This window comes from Carassius carassius, chromosome 13 (assembly GCF_963082965.1).
Source record: "Carassius carassius chromosome 13, fCarCar2.1, whole genome shotgun sequence".
In the NCBI taxonomy this organism is placed as follows: Eukaryota; Metazoa; Chordata; class Actinopteri; order Cypriniformes; family Cyprinidae; genus Carassius; species Carassius carassius.
Window position 1 is genome coordinate 6,455,495 of NC_081767.1, and position 15,672 is coordinate 6,471,166.

The 15,672-nt window shown below is 36.2% G+C and overlaps 1 long non-coding RNA gene across 1 annotated transcript in view; it reads left to right on the plus strand.

Moving 5' to 3' along the window:
- Positions 1 to 15,672, plus strand: part of LOC132155569 (uncharacterized) — a 444,705-nt gene that overhangs the window by 93,975 nt on the left and 335,058 nt on the right. The window lies entirely within an intron of this gene.

Consider the following 15,672-nt stretch of genomic DNA (forward strand, 5'->3'; position numbering starts at 1 on the left):
TGTTAAAATGAATGGCAAGTTGAAATTTCCTACTGACACACTACAGCAAAATATATAAATAACTGGCTTAAAACCCTTTTTTGGGGTGAAAATACCAATGTGCCTAAGACTTTTGCACAGTACTGTATTTTAAAAACAACATTGTTGCTACTTTATAAAGAATGACCATACAGTCATTCACAGAACTGATTAAAGACAGTGACAGACAGCACTCATCTTAACTAAATATCAGAGTGAGTGACAGAGATACAGTAGAAACATTATGTGTGGTTTTGTATTAAATAATGACCCAGATTGTGAAATAAATTTATTAGCCTTAGATTAAGGGAAGCACAACTTGGGAAATGAGAGCATCCAAGGTGAAAGCTATGGATTTATTTTAAATATTTGTAATGTTTTTTAATATTATCCATAGTTTTTTTGTGGTTCTTTTTTTTTAAGTATTGGTTCAGGTACCATTTAGGCGCTGGTACCATTTTAAAAGTATCGAAAAGGCACTGGACCCTACTTAAAAGTTATTATTTCTCACTGGCTCATTTACCAAATGGGTGCTTTCTCTTCGTCCTCCACAAATTAAGCTACTGTAGGTAGTCCGGTAGCGGACGTTTCAGTAAATTATCGTTTGCGATTGACGACGCGATTGACAATGTTGTGATAAGTAGGCTATACCAACTTTGTAACTCGTTCCCCCCCGAACACTGGACATAGCAGACGTATGTAGCGAATACAGGAAGCTATCAATCAAGAAGGTATCAGGATTACGAGTTATTTTTCATTTTTAGTTTTTGATTAATCACTTGGAATAATCATTCATTTTGAAAGCACTATAATGTTTATTGTAAATAGACAACCATACAAGGCTTATTGTTACTAAGCCTGCCCTGGGTACACCAATGTTCTTGCCCATTGCCCTCGCAGATTCCTGCAGCTAAGCTTGGATGTACATTTACATTCCATTAAAGGTTATTGATGACATGTCTCTGAAGTTTGACTTTTTGCACCATAACAATACTTATAGGCAACTAGTCATCATATCTCTAGTTCTTTAATGTATCTGCATTTTACTAAAGTGCATTCATTTTCAATGGGCATATATGCGGCTGAAAGAGGTAGCCTAGTGCATCCCAAATTTTTCAACATGAACATTTTAATATAACATTAAAGTCATTATGGCCTATGGCCTTTAGAAAAATGTTTTTTTGAGGAGGTGGAATAGTGCACAATAGGCCCCTGTGGTGCGGCCTAAGCTTTTGTTCTTAATGGCATTTTTTTTCACTTACATTACTTTTACTTTTATACTTTAAGTAGTTTTTTTAAACCAGTACTTTTACACTTTTACTTGAGTAAAAAGCTTGAGTTGATACTTCAACTTCTACAAAAGTCTTTTTAAACCCTAGTATCTATACTTCTACTAGAGTAATGAATGCCAATACTTTTGACACCACTGCAAGTTTGCGGATGACACAAAGGTGGTATGTCTCATCAGCAACAGAGGTGGAATGCACTACAGAGAGGAAGTGGCAAAGCTGGCTCAATGGTGTGGCACTAACAACCTCTACCTCATTATGGAGAAGACAAAGGAGGTTGTGATGGACTTCAGGAGAAACTCCATTGACCATCCCCCACTGACCATCGACAGCTTGACTGTGGAAAGAGTCAGCAGCACTAAATTCCTAGGGGTTCACATCACAGAGGATCTCACCTGGACCACCAACACCATGTCACTTTCTCTGCCGGCTGAAAAGAGCAAGTCTCCCTCCACTCATCCTCACCACATTCTACAGGGGAACCATTGAGAGCATGCTGACCAGCTGCATCACTGTCTGGTATGGGAACTGTAGTGCAGCAGACCTCAAGACCCTCCAGCAGACAGTGAACACAACTGCAAAGATCACCGGTGGCCCTCTCCCCTCGATCGTGGACATTTTCCTCACAAAGCCAACAGTATCGTGAAGGACCCAACCCATCCCTCCCACAGTCTCTTCCAGCTCCTACCATCTAGAAGACGATACTGGAGCATCAGAGCCCATTCCACCAGACTGCTCAACAGCTTTTTCCCCTAGGCTGTGAGAGCCCTGAACTCATATCACCCCACCCTCCTCTGAAATCCCACACAAAACCTCTACCTCCTGAAACATGGACCATCTCACCTTACCACATCACAGAAAAACTGTCTGAACACTTTTCACACACTGCAATATGTACATAATCCCACAAAAGTCTCAGTAATATGTGTGTTTACATGCTCAAGCACTACAAATCATCTTGCACTGTTCCCCAGCCAGCTGTTTGACTAACAATGTTTCTCTTTGCACATGTACAGTATTATGTGAAGCATTCGTATAGAATCCGTGTATCATTCGTTCTTTCGTTTTTCTAATTGAAACCAAAAATGGAAAAATAAAAAAACGACTTGTTTTTTTTTTATCTGTTTACAAAACCAAAATGAAAAAACAGATAAAGCTTCGTTTTCCGATTTTCAAATTTGTGCTAATATCAAGATTTTAAAAACTGGATATCAAGCGTGTGTGTTTCACGTTGGTGTTTTCGTCTGATGCTAGTTAGTGACGGTCATTCTTGAACGATTCGATCATTTTAAACGAATCTTTAATGTGACTCGGGAAGAACGAGTCGTCTCGGGGAGTGATTCGTTCAGTCGCGCATGCGCAAAATTCTATAGTTTCTGTACAGGAATAGTCTAGTTCATCTGTTTCAGTCAATGCAGTGGGAGCTGGTGTTAGAGAATTGATTAGTTAATCTCTTGAGTCTTTCGGGTTTTCGAGTCGCTCCTCGCGTGACAGACCCATAAGCTTTGACCATAGACTGGAGTTACCCTGGCAACAAATCTCTGTGTATATTATTATTATTATTTGTCTTTATGATTTTAAGTGTATTGCCTTAATGTTTTAATGTTTAATAATAATAATAATAATAATAATAAAGACTGTATAAAAGGCTTTATCCTATCATTCGTTCTTTTGTCACGTGACGTGACAGCATTGGATAGATGAATTTTCATGCTTCCTTACAAACAGGTGCCTAATCATTATTATTATCATCATCATTATTATAATTATTATTTACTCTTACAGTTACTGCATTTCTGAGCTTTTTACTTCTTACAGTTTATAAATGTACAAAATTCTGTCATAATGGTTATTTATACACTTATCTATACACTGAATGTTGTAACAAAGGTAATAAAGAGTACTTATTAATGAACACATATGATTATGGTGGGTTTAATTTCCTTGATTTCTCTTCTTTGAACAACACTTTCAAAATTAATTGGATTAGACAGTGTTTGTGTAATCCAAACTCAATATGGATTTTTATCCCCAATGACTACTTTTCCAAATTAGGTGGTCTCCCTTTCCTATTGATCTGTATTTATAATATTGCTAGAATCCCTTACAATTTAACCAAATTTCATAAACAGGCATTACTTGCATGGTCATTCATTTTTAAGCACCCCTCAGCGGTACTTCATTTGGAAATTTGTTTTGGTTGTTTCCTAGTTCTTTAACTTGGAAGGTCTTATTTTAAGTCACAAAAAATTCTTATGTAAATGTAATTTTCCAGTAACTCCCAAAGAATTCTCCATCATCATGGACACTGTTCCTAAAGGAGTTGTTACGCTTTCAAGGGACTCATTAGATCATCCAGCACTTTATCTTTATCTTTACACCCATTTGAAATCCCAGTAGGAAAACTATGCTTTTTGTTACATGAAAGTGAAAAAGTGATGTGACATTCAGCCAAGTATGGTGACCATTACTCAGAATTTGTGCTCTGCATTTAACCCATCCAAAGTGCACACACACAGCAGTGAACACACACACACTGTGAACACACACCCACTGTGAACACACACCCGGAGCAGTGTTCATCATTTATGCTGCGGCACCCGGCGAGCAGTTGGGGTTCAGTGACTTGCTCAAGGGCACCTCAGTCGTGGTATAGCCAGACCAAGACTCGAACCCACAACCCTAGGGTTAGGAGTCAAACTCTCTAACAACTAGGCCACGACTTTGTCCAGTATCCTTCATCACGTAACTATAAGATTAGATCGCTTTTTCAAAAGGAGCGTGTAACGACTCCATATGTGGTGTCTTATTGGAGGAATGTGGTTGATCATATTGATGGGAAAAAAGTATGGACTCTGTCTTTGGAATATAATAACTAACAAGGTTAGAGAAATCTCATTCAAATTGTTACACAGATTTTACTCAGCTAAAGTGTTTTTGAAAAGGTTTAAATCAGAAATAGATACAAGCTGTTGTTTTTGTGGTGACCCTAATGAAACTGATATACATATCGTTTGGGATTGTCCTCACACACAGCTATTTTGGAATGAATTCTCTAATGTTATCTATCGCAGTGTGCTACAGGGTTTCTCTTTGCTTTTTAAGGATGTAATGTTTGGCTTCTTTAATATTCAAATAGACAAAATTAATGTATATTTCATTATTAACCAATTATGACTTCTTGCAAAATGTCATATTCACCGCAGTAAATTCACTCATCAAAATCCATTATATATTGTTTTTTTTGTTTTTTGTTTTTTAAAAAAGAGGTTCAACAGTATATCCAAAGTTCCAAACTATTTAATCTTCCAAAAATCTTAAGGCTGTCAAAAATGTTTAATCTTTTCAATGCTATTTAATCTTTTTAATTTATTTTGTTAAAGCTTTCGATTAGTATTATTTATTTTTATGTTTACATACGTCTGTAAATGGTGCTTTGCATATAATGCCACTTCTTTGTATGCAATATTGACATTACCTATCTGTACTTTTATCTTTGGTACATTGGCATTAATCAAATAAAAAAAGAACTAATCAATTCTCTTTCCGGCTCCCACTGCATTGACTGAAAAAGGTGAACTGACTAATTCCTGTACAGCAACTATAGAATTTTGCGCATATGCGACTGAACTGTTCTTCCCGAGTCACATTAAAGATTCGTTTAAAATGACCGAATCGTTCAAGAACGACCGTCACTAACTGGCATCAGACGAAAACACCAAAGTGAAACAATCCGTGTATCATTCGTTCTTTCGTTTTTCTAATTGAAACCAAAAATGGAAAAATAAAAAAAACGACTTGTTTTTTTTTATCTGTTTCCAAAACCAAAATGAAAAAACAGATAAAGCTTCGTTTTCCGATTTTCAAATTTATGCTAATATCAAGAATTAAAAAAAACGGATATCAAGCGTGTGTGTTTCACGTTGGTGTTTTCGTCTGATGCTAGTTAGTGACGGTCATTCTTGAACGATTCGATCATTTTAAACGAATCTTTAATGTGACTCGGGAAGAACGAGTCGTCTCTGGGAGTGATTCGTTCAGTCGCGCATGCGCAAAATTCTATAGTTTCTGTACAGGAATAGTCTAGGGTCCGTGTATCATTCGTTCTTTCGTTTTTCTAATTGAAACCAAAAATGGAAAAATAAAAAAACGAGTTGTTTTTTAAAAATCTGTTTCCAAAACGAAAATGAAAAAACGGATAAAGATTCGTTTTCCGATTTTCAAATTTGTGCTAATATCAAAAATAAAAAAACGGATTACAAGCGTGTGTGTTTCACTTTGGTGTTTTCGTCTGATGCTAGTTAGTGACGGTCGTTCTTGAACGATTCGGTCATTTTAAACGAATCTTTAATGTGACTCGGGAAGAACGAGTCGTCTCTGGGAGTGATTCGTTCAGTCGCATATGGTTCTAGTTCACCTTTTTTTCAGTCAATGCAGTGGGAGCCGGAAAGAGAATTGATTAGTACTTTTTTTTATTTGATTAATGTCAATGTACCAAAGATAAAAGTACAGATAGGTAATGTCAATATTGCATACAAAGAAGTGGCATTATATGCAAAGCACCATTTACAGACGTATGTACACATAAAAATAAATAATACTAATCGAAAACTTTAACAAAATATATTAAAAAGATTAAATAGCATTGAAAAGATTAAACATTTTTGACAGCCTTAAGATTTTTGGAAGATTAAATAGTTTGGATATACTGTTGAACCTCTTTAAAAAAAAAAAAAAAAACAATATATAATGGATTTTGATGAGTGAATTTACTGCGGTGAATATGACATTTTGCAAGAAGTCGTAATTGGTTAATAATGAAATATACATTAATTTTGTCTCTTTGAATATTAAAGAAGCCAAACAGTACATCCTTAAAAAGCAAAGAGAAACCCTGTAACACACTGCGATAGATAACATTAGAGAATTCATTCCAAAATAGCTGTGTGTGAGGACAATCCCAAACGATATGTATATCAGTTTCATTAGGGTCACCACAAAAACAACAGCTTGTATCTATTTCTGATTTAAACCTTTTCAAAAACACTTTAGCTGAGTAAAATCTGTGTAACAATTTGAATTAGATTTCTCTAACCTTGTTAGTTATTATATATTCCAAAGACAGAGTCCATACTTTTTTCCCATCAATATGATCAACCACATTCCTCCAATAAGACACCACATATGGAGTCGTTACACGCTCCTTTTGAAAAAGCGATCTAATCTTATAGTTACGTGATGAAGGATACTGGACAAAGTCGTGGCCTAGTTGTTAGAGTGTTTGACTCCTAACCCTAGGGTTGTGGGTTCGAGTCTTGGTCTGGCTATACCGCGACTGAGGTGCCCTTGAGCAAGGCACTGAACCCCAACTGCTCGCCGGGTGCCGCAGCATAAATGATGAACACTGCTCCGGGTGTGTGTTCACAGTGTGTGTGTCTGTTCACTGCTCTGTGTGTGTGCACTTTGGATGGGTTAAATGCAGAGCACAAATTCTGAGTAATGGTCACCATACTTGGCTGAGTCACATCACTTTTTCACTTTCATGTAACAAAAAGCATAGTTTTCCTACTGGGATTTCAAATGGGTGTAAAGATAAAGATAAAGTGCTGGATGATCTAATGAGTCCCTTGAAAGCGTAACAACTCCTTTAGGAACAGTGTCCATGATGATGGAGAATTCTTTGGGAGTTACTGGAAAATTACATTTACATAAGAATTTTTTGTGACTTAAAATAAGACCTTCCAAGTTAAAGAACTAGGAAACAACCAACACAAATTTCCAAATGAAGTACCGCTGAGGGGTGCTTAAAAATGAATGACCATGCAAGTAATGCCTGTTTATGAAATTTGGTTAAATTGTAAGGGATTCTAGCAATATTATAAATACAGATCAATAGGAAAGGGAGACCACCTAATTTGGAAAAGTAGTCATTGGGGATAAAAATCCATATTGAGTTTGGATTACACAAACACTGTCTAATCCAATTAATTTTGAAATTGTTGTTCAAAGAAGAGAAATCAAGGAAATTAATCCCACCATAATCATATGTGTTCATTAATAAATACTCTTTATTACCTTTGTTACAACATTCAGTGTATAGAAAATAACCATTATGACAGAAATTTGTACATTTATAAACTGTAAGAAGTAAAAAGCTCAGAAATGCAGTAACTGTAAGAGTAAATAATAATTATAATAATGATGATGATAATAATAATGATTAGGCACCTGTTTGTAAGGAAGCATGTAAATTCATCTATCCAATTCTGTCACGTCACGTGACAAAAGAACGAATGATAGGATAAAGCCTTTTTTATACAGTCTTTATTATTATTATTATTATTATTATTATTAAACAATACAAACATTAAAACATTAAGGCAATACCCTTAAAATCATAAAGACAAATAATAATAATAATATACACAGAGATTTGTTGCCAGGGTAACTCCAGTCTATGGTCAAAGCTTATGGGTCTGTCACGTGAGGAGCGACTCGAAAACCCGAAATACTCAAGAGATTAACTAATCAATTCTCTAACACCAGCTCCCACTGCATTGACTGAAACAGGTGAACTAGACGGTCCGTGTATATTTTGGTCATTTGATTTTCTATTTAAAAATAAATAAAGATAAATGAGAAACGGTTTGATTTTCGTTTTTTCGTTTTGTTTAAGAAACGCAAAACGAAAATGTAGCTAGATTTTTCGTATTTTTGTTTGTGGGTAAAAAATGAGATTATGCTTTAATATTTGTTTGAATGTGTGGGCGGTGCTGAAACGCCCCTTTCATCCCTTCTGTACTGCACCGACAAGCGGCAACCGCAAACTCAGTTCATTTTCACCAGGAGAGAAGCGGCAGACAGCAGAGCATATTAATCCCGCGGATTCTTTGCTAGTGGTGCTTGCAAGATAAAATAATAATAATAACAATAATAATTAATTAATTAATTAATTAATTAAATTAATAATAAAATAAAAAATAATATTATAATTTTCCAGCTGCTGCATGTTATTGACAAAGCAGACTTGACAACTTTATTATTTTAATTATTTTAATTTTTATTTATTTTATTCTAGGCCATTCATAAAAAAAAATAAAATAGGAAAAACCCAACCCCACATTTATAATAAAATTTATATTAAAATAAGTTAAGTTTTCCCCATAATTAGTCTACTTTAAATGTTTTAATTATAGGCTATAGGCTTAGAATTATGAACTGAATTCACGAATTCTGTAGATGACAGTATGAATATAGTGATGGTGTGACATCATTACAGATAATGAGTTCAGACGGGAAACACTGCACCTCTCGTTGGTTTCATTTGAATTACATAGGCCTAAATATAAAATTATTATTATTATTTTTCTATTTAAATGGATTATTTTAAAAGTAGACATGTCCAGCTAGACACGGTTCGTCTGATGCATGAGCCTGGTTCATTTCTGACGTTTCAGAAAGAAGTTAATGTAGACCGAGATGGCAGAAAGCACATCGTGTTGAGTTTTGTAAGGTTTTCGTGTTATTTAGGGTGTTTTACGATCCAAACTGACGGAGCTGAAGCTCTTTTCCCTGTTTTCGGGATGGAAGGTGTGGATCGGGATCCGCCGATCAGAGAAGTGCAGCAGACTACACTACAAGATAAAGCTTCAGTTGCTGTTGTTTGTAATAGCAAATGAAAACATAGGCTACTTGTGAGGTTTTTCTTAAATAGGTATAGAATAAAATTAGTAGGCTAAAAATCCGCATATTTCATGTCATTGTAGATCATATAGGCCTACAGTAAAATTCATATGTCATTGAATAAATTAATTTCTGTTTGGTCAAAATTTTATATATATATATATATATAAAGCTTGCAAGCACCACTAGTATAGAATCCGCGGGATTAATATGCTCTGCTGTCTGCCGCTTCTCTCCTGGTGAAAATGAACTGAGCTTGCGGTTGCCTCTTGTCGGTGCAGTACAGAAGGGATGAAAGGGGCGTTTCAGCGCCGCCCACACATTCAAACAAATATTAAAGCATAATCTCATTTTTTACCCACAAACAAAATTACGAAAAATGCAGCTAAATTTTCGTTTTCCGTTTCTTAAACAAAACTAAAAAACGAAAATCAAACCGTTTCTCATTTATCTTTAAATAGAAAATCAAATGACCAAAATATACACGGACCTGAAACACACACGCTTGTTATCCGTTTTTTTTTATTTTTGATATTAGCACAAATTTGAAAATCGGAAAACAAATCTTTATCCGTTTTTTCATTTTGGTTTTGGAAACAGATAAAAAAGTCGTTTTTTTATTTTTCCATTTTTGGTTTAAATTAAAAAAACGAAAGAACGAATGATACACGGATTGTATAGTCTATATATTTTTCCTTTTCAGTGTATATATAGGTACACTTTTATATATTAGTATATTCATATTCAAAATCTGTCAGTAGGTTAGTTGTGTACAGGTACAGTGTTTATGTGTAGCATTTGTATAATTTGTATTTTTTCGTTTATGTATAGGTAACCATGTATATATAGTATATTTAAAGTAAAAATCTGTCAGTAGGTTAGTTTGTGTATACTTTAGGTATAGTGTTATGTGAAGCATTCGTATAGACTGTATTTTTTAGTTTATGTAGGTAAACATTTACATATACGTAGTATATTTATTGTCAAAATCTGTCAGTAGGTTAGTTGTGTATAGCTTTATACTGTTTTACTTCATTGTTGTATGTCTGTATTCATGTAGAACCGTGGTCCTGTGAGGCACGACATTTCTTTCCAATGTATGTTCTCACATGTAGAGGAATGACAATAAAGCTCAACATGACATAACTTGAGTGCCCATGATTTTCTCCAGAGGGCACTCAACCCCAGACTGTTATCACTCCCTCACAGACTTGATTCCTCATAATCCTTTGCCTGAACTCTTGATCACTGATTGTATTCACCTGTGTCTCATTTCCTCACCAGTCTCACACTTTTTTCACTTATTCATTGCTTAGCTTTTTAAAAGTTGCTCTGCTTTTCTTAGTCCTCATATTCTGGTTCCTTTGACATGGTTTTGATCCTTCCCTTGTTTCCTGTTTCCTGCATGGTTCGCATGAAAAATCTCTAATGTGAACGCTGTCATCGGACCCTGGTGCGCACTGGGGTATTGTGATTATTGTATTTTTATCAGCTGTTTGGACTGTCATTCTGATGGCACCCATTCACTGCAAAGGATCTTTTGGTGAGAAAGTGATGCCATGCAAAATTTCTCCAAATCAGTTCTGATGAAGAAACAAACTCTTTAACCTCTTGGATGGCCTGAGGGTACATTTTTAGCTAATTTGGAATTTATTTTTTTATTTTTTTTGAGCTATCATCTCTGTAGGATTTGTTGTCTATACAGTAGATTGTGGTACACTGAACTATAATCTACTCTATAGACAACAAATGCTACAGAGTTCTTAATATATAAATATGAGAAGTTCTTAATATGAAGAACTTCAATTGATTTTCAAGTAAGGTTGTTTGTGTTTTATTCAATACCATCCTTTTGCTTTCCTTTTAAGGTTAATTCACAAATCAGCCACTTATTCGAGAATGTTCATGCTGCAGTCTCCCGAATGTGCACAAATCTGAGTTGTGTTTTGTGTAGAAAGACTGGACCGCATTATATTAACATCGCATGTTTTCTCTGCCTTGTAATTGAGCTACTTTGCCAACCAATCACCTCGTACCATGTACAGGATCTGTCATTAGAGCTAGATCCGCCAACGCTGTTATAAAAATGCAAATGAGTAACTCCTCTGGATGAATTTAGTCTATATGCCTGCTGCAGCGCTGATACATGGACACAATGTTAGTTATGAGCTTACTGGAGTGATTCTGTTATGCCATATTGTTGTGACATTGCTTTTCAGCTTTCTGCAATGAATCAGTCCTGTTCACGGATCAATTCTGTTAATGTCTGATGAGAAGGTTAGATTTCAGTGGATGTGAAACTTCGAACAATCTGATTTACTTTTCATTTATAGAGGTTTATAGATGCCATTTTTAAAAGAATTTAAAAACTTGCACTTATTGTGCTAACATGTTGAATGGTTGACCTAAATGTCAAGTTTGAGAATGTATTATTAAAACCTATAATTACAGAGTTGATGGCTAGATGTCATTACAAGCAATTAGTAAGACCAAGTAGACAAAATAATAATGATGAAAAAAATAAAATATAAATTGGACTTTAATAGAACAATGAGTAATTATGTCCCATTTTAAGTCAAGCCTGGGCAAAGAGCAAGAGGAATCAGACAACATTGTTCAAATTATTATATATATTTTTATTATTATTATTTTTTAGCAAATCGGTGTATGCCTGTCAGTGCAGAATTCAAATGCCACTTGCCATTAAAAATCATTGAAGAAAATCATTGTAGTAAATGAAACATCATTGAAATCAGCGCTATTAAGTAATCCCTATAATGAAGACACTATTGAAAAGAACATTTAGTGGTAAATGCATATGCTAATTGTTATATATAATAAATTACTTTATATAAAGTTAGCTGAGGTGTAGGCAGCAGTTGGCAGACATTAAGCTTGGTTGGAAATTCACAGAACTGGAGACAGGTAGACATTGAAGTGGCTGCTTTTGCTGCTGTTTTCCCCAGTCAGCATGGAAGACTTTTAGTGCTGAATTAACAGTCCTGCTGAGATAAAGGTTCGTTTCCTGCCAAACTGAAAGGTTTCTTGCTTGTGGAAAAAAAAGTTAGGACGTTGCGTATCATTTCCTGTCTCTGCAGCCATGGACAAGTGTGACAATTCTAAACTGATTCTTACTTTTTGCTTTATTCTTTTTTGAAGGATTTTTATTGACTTGATGAGATTTTCACTTACTTACCCATTTGGGAGCCCCATTTTCTACTAAAAGCAATGTTCATTTATTTGCTGGCATGCTGCTGATCTCTCCTTAGCTGTTGCCATGACTTCCACAAAAATATCAAGCAGAAAAACTGATGCTACGATATTTTTTCATGAGCATCAAATCACCATATTAAATGATTTCTGAAGGATACCTATAGGATACAATACACAATTCAAACTCTACACTTACTATTCCCCCTTTCTTTGTAATTACCAGGTCTTGTGGGAATGCAGTGCACGGCAAGATGGGTGACTTTATATGTGACCAACGAGCGCCAACCTCCAGCTCTCTCTCATGAAGCCAATAAGGAAGTGACTAAAACTGTAATTCATCAACTGGCCACTTGAGGCTGGCTGCAAAAGGGAGTCAATCCCATAGACTCCCCATGTTAAAATGCCCAACTTTACAGCAGAAAAAAACATGTTTACAGCCTGGTGCAAAAATTATTTTGGTCTATATAGCTAATTTTGCACTTCATGACAACTGTGAGGGGAGTGAATTTTTTTATAACTCATCCGTTTATATTATATTAAGCCTTAAAGGGTTAGTTCACCCAAAAATGTCGTTCCAAACCCGTAAGACCTACGTTCATCTTCGGAACACAGTTTAAGATATTTAAGATTTAGTCCGAGAGCTTTCTGTCCCTCCACTGAAAATGTATGTACGGCACATTGTCCATGTCCAGAAAGGTTATAAAAACATCATCAAAGTAGTCCAGGTGACATCAGAGGGTCAGTTAGAATTTGTTTAAGCTTGGAAAATACATTTTGGTCCAAAAATAACAAAAACTACGACTTTATTCATCATTGTCTTCTCTTCCGAGTCTCTTGTGAGCGCATTCACAACACTGCAGTGTTGTGATGTCCGGTTCGCGAACGAATCATTCGATTTAACTGGTTCTTCTTGAACCAGTTCACCAAATCAAACTCAAGCGTTTGAAACGGTCCGTGTCTCCAATAAGCATTAATCCACAAATGACTTAAGCTGTTAACTTTGCCGACACTTCCTCTGAGTTAAAATAAACCAATATCCCGGAGTAATTCATTTACTCAAACAATACAATGACTGAACTGCTGTGAAGAGAGAACTGAAGATGAACACCGAGCAGAGCCAGATAACGAATGAAGGATTGAAAAACCGGTTGCATTGGAACGACATGAGGGTGAGTCATTATTGACATAATTTTCATTTTTGAGTGAACTAACCCTTTAAAGTTCTGCATAATTAAGGGCATGGTCACTTGAGTGACAGATTGATTGCTGCTGCTGTCACCGCTGTCGAGCTAGGTGGCTGTGGCTCCATCAACTAGCTCCCGCCTTTTTGCCCATTTTCGATTGTCCGGGAGAGTCAAGCGGTGACGCGCTGCCAAGATGGCAACGGCTCGCTCTGCACACTTTTGGCTTCAAAATGCTCTTCAGGAGTCTACGGGTGATGTCACAGACACTACGTCCATGTTTTTATACAGTCTATGGTGACCAATAGTACAGTTGGCCTGGATGTATGGCATCACTCACACATGCATTTGTTGCAGATATGCATCAGGTAATTTGTAAAGTGACAAGGCTAAAATGAGGATGATTCCTCTCTATGGCTGCTGACCTAAGGACACAAGCGTGAGGGAAGAGCTCTGTTTGTTTTGTGGTTGTGGTGGTGGTGGTGGTGGGGGGGGGGATTTGAAAATAAGGTTACTTGTGTTTCCTCCAGTATGCATCGTATAAGGAAACAACTCATAATTGAATTCTCTCACTGACGCAGCACATCCAAGCAGGTTAATACTAAAGGAAAACTATTATATTTATAGATTGAGGGAAAATAGCTGCAACAGGACTCAGGAAAACCGATTAGTTGTGTATCAGGATTGCATATGTATTACATGTTCTACAATAAATTATAATTATAAAACCTAAGCAATACTTTGTAATTTCAGACAACTTAAATATAAATTTTTTGTGTTACACACACTGTCAGAAATAGGGGTACAGTAGGGGTCCATGCCTCGCGAGGCCACGACGACATTCTTTCCTCGAGCGACCAAGACGGTAAGTTGGATTGCTTTTCCCTTGATAAAAGCACACTGGAAAAACATTTTTCTTGATAATTTTACTCAAAATATGATTGGTGGTGAACACATTTAGAAATTACTAACTGCGAGTGTTTTCGTCAGGTTTAATGATGATCGTGAGGTGCAGAGATGTAAGTTACAGAAGCGTTAAAGTTTCTCATGCCGGTTCTGTTTCATCAAAAAAGTGATTAACGTTACATGTAAAATAACTTTTTTGGAATGTGCTTACAATGTAAGTCATTTATGCTTTACGCTTCTTTCATTTTTGTTCATAGACACATCCTCTCGCCTCTGTTCCCGCCGAGGCCTGGGTTTACTGGAGTCTGGCGCTGAAGCAGCTAACTTTACATTCGGTAGGTTTTCTACTCAAATGAGAGAATTCATCAAATGGTAAATGTATTTGTTTTTGAAAGCATTGAGTGCGGCATTTCATTATGCGCTAATAACAACTTCGTTTTTTAGACTCACACCGTGTTGACGTGTGTCTCGCCGCTGCAGATGTGCAGTCTTTCTGCAGCCAGAGCTGCTATAACGCGGAACATTTACCAGTCACTTGACTGACGTTATCTAAAGCAAAACTCTGAGACTAGAGCACATTTAAAAACTTCTATTCGCCACTGTCTTGCGTTGCTTGTTCTCAGCACTGAATATCATGTCTGTCATTTCATATCTGCATCAAGACACAAACGCGCTATCATCAAGTTTTTCTAAAGACAATTAATGTTACGTTTATGCAAGTATCGTGAATGTATGCGCAGCCCCGCACATCACCTGTAGGAGAAGAAAATACAGTCCGTGGCGACGGTTTGCAAATCATCCTGTCAGTTCATAAAACGGAACGGTTTGTTAAACCGAGGGAACAGTTTAAGAATTCGTGAGACAGTTTATAAACCGATGGGACGGATTGCAAAACCGTCGCCACGGATTGTATGGTTTTTCTCCTACATGTGACGTGCCGGGCTGCGTATGAAAGTGAGTTAAAGGTAACGTAGGTGAAACTGTAAATCTGTCAGTCTTTCAGTTTCCTTCAGTGTTCATTGGCAGAGCTAGCATGTACAGTCGTGGCCAAAAGTTTTGAGAATTACATAAATATTGGAAATTGGAAAAGTTGCTGCTTAAGTTTTTATAATAGCAATTTGCATATACTCCAGAATGTTATGAAGAGTGATCAGATGAATTGCATAGTCCTTCTTTGCCATGAAAATTAACTTAATCCCAAAAAACCTTTCCACTGCATTTCATTGCTATCATTAAAGGACCTGCTGAGATCATTTCAGTAATCATCTTGTTAACTCAGGTGAGAATGTTGACGAGCACAAGGCTGGAGATCATTATGTCAGGCTGATTGGGTTAGAATGGCAGACTTGACATGTTAAAAGGAGGGTGATGCTTGAAATCAT